Source organism: Elephantulus edwardii, unplaced genomic scaffold (genome assembly GCF_000299155.1).
Source record: "Elephantulus edwardii isolate Elephantulus edwardi_28Jun2011 unplaced genomic scaffold, EleEdw1.0 scaffold00082, whole genome shotgun sequence".
Lineage (NCBI taxonomy): Eukaryota > Metazoa > Chordata > Mammalia > Macroscelidea > Macroscelididae > Elephantulus > Elephantulus edwardii.
Window position 1 is genome coordinate 8,436,513 of NW_006399832.1, and position 2,379 is coordinate 8,438,891.

Below are 2,379 nucleotides of genomic sequence, written 5' to 3' on the forward strand. Positions count from 1 at the left end.
GTTAATTGTTAAAATGTTTTACTAGCATAATGCTTGAAGAGGAAGCAATTTCAAAGTTCTGAGTGTGGCTAATGGCAAAGCCCCACAATTCCTACGAACCCTTCCTCTAACTTCCAGCCTCAGCACCTTTGCCCTGGCTGTTTCCTCTGTTCTGAATGCTCTTCCCTCTGCTTGTTGTGCAGGTGGCCTTTTTGAATTCACGTCTGCTGTAGTATCATTTCCACAGAGAGGTTTTCTCTTATTGTTGTTGTTGCTGTTAAGAGCCATCGAGTCGAGTACAACTCAGTCATCCTATGAACAGCAGATCTGACCTCTCTGCCATCCTCATCATCCTTGATACACTCGAGCCCATTGCTGCAATCACTATGTCAATCCATCCCATTCAAGGCCTTCTCTTCTTTGCTGACTTTGCAAGCATGATGGCCCTCTCCAAAGAATAGCTCTCCTAGCAACATGCTCAAAGTATGTTGAGTATGTGAGATGAAGCTTTATCATCTTTGTCTCTGAGGAGCACTCTGGTTGCACTTGTTCTAAGATACATTTTTTGTTCTTTTGGCAGTTCATGTGATGTCCGGTATTCTTCTCCAACACCACAGCTCAAGAGCATCATTTCCCTCCTGTTATTCTTGTTCATTGCCTAGCTGTCAGATGCTCAGCAAGTGATGGAAAAGGCCATGGCCTGGATCAGGTGCACCTTAATCTTCAAACTGACAACATTGCTCCTTAGTAATTTGCAGAGGGCCCTGACAGCAGATTTGCCCAATGCAGTATGTCTCCTGATCTTCTGATTGCTGGTATAAATGGTTGTTGATGGTGGATACATGTAAAAGAAAATCATCAATCTTTTCTCTATCCATCATGATGTTACTTATTGGTTTAGTGCTGGGGACTTTTGTCTTCTTAACACTGAGATGGAATCCATATTGAAGGTTTTGCAGTCTTAGATCTTCTGTAGCAAGAATTCCAAGTCCTCACTTTCACTAAGCAAGGTTGTATCATCCATATAACACTGGTTGTTGAAGAGTCTTCCTCCGAATTCCAATCCCACTTTCTTCTTTGGTCCAGCTTCTCGAATGATTTGCTCAGCATACAGATTGAATATGTACGGAGAAAGGAAACAACACTGAAGCACATTTTTCCTGATTTTAAGCCACGCAGTGTTTCCCTGTTCCTTTTGGGCAAGAGCTTTTTGGTGTAGACATAGATTTTGCATGAGCACAACTGAGTGTTCTGGAATTCCTATTCTTCTTAATGTTAGCCATAATTTACTGTGATCCACATAGTCAAATACCTGTATAGTTAAAAAAATGCAAATAGACATTCTTCTGGTATTCTCTGCTTTCATTTAGGACCTATCTGATATCAGCAATGACATTCTTGGTGCTCTGGCCTCTTCTAAACCCAGCTTGACCTACTGGCAGGTCTCTCTCAAAGTACTGCTCTAGCCTTTTTGAATAATCTTCAGCAGTATTTTGCTTGCACGTGTTATTAATGATATTGTTAGATAATTCCCACATTTCATTGGCACACTTTTCTTGGGAATTGGAACAAATATGGGTTTCTTCTAATCAGTTAGCCAAGTATCTATCTTCCAAATAACCTGGTGAAAACTGGTAAGCACATCGACAACTGTATGTGTTATTAGAAACATATTAATTAGCATTCCATAGATTCCTGGGGCCTTATTTTATTGGAATGGGGAATGACTGTATGTTGCTAATTACTTGTATCTTAGATGGGTATGCTTGCTTGTTTACAATTTGCTCTTATTAGTATAGCACTTGTCTGTGAGTTTGCTGTACTAAAGTAATTTGTGAATTGCTGTGATACTAAAAACTATGCCAGTGGTGTTTCAAATGCCAAAAGGGTCAGTCATGGTGGACAGCTTTCAGCAGAGGTCCCACATTAAGACAGACTAGGAAGCAGAATTGGATGTGCACTTCTAAAACACAGGCCTCTGAAAACCCTATGAACAATAGAGGAATATAGTGGCATCCACTTCTTAAACATGTTGCCTCTGGAAACTCAATGAACTTTGAGAAATGAAAGTTATTGAAATGCTTCAAGCCTTTTGTTCATAGGGTTTCTATGAGTCATGCTAGACTCAATGACAAGCAACAACAATACAACAATAGTATTAGAGATAGAACCCAGATTGGAAGTCATTAAAAATGAGGAGAAACTGTGGCAATCACCATTTAAAAATGGCAACACCAAACATGCAAAGTATGAACTCAGCAAAACTGGAAGTTGTAAAAATGAAATGGAGCACATGAAGGCTAACAGTCTGTTGTTGTTGTTGTTATGTGCCGTCGAGTCGCTTGCGACTCATAGCGACCCTATGTACAACAGCCCTAAACTCCGCTCTGTCCTGTGCCA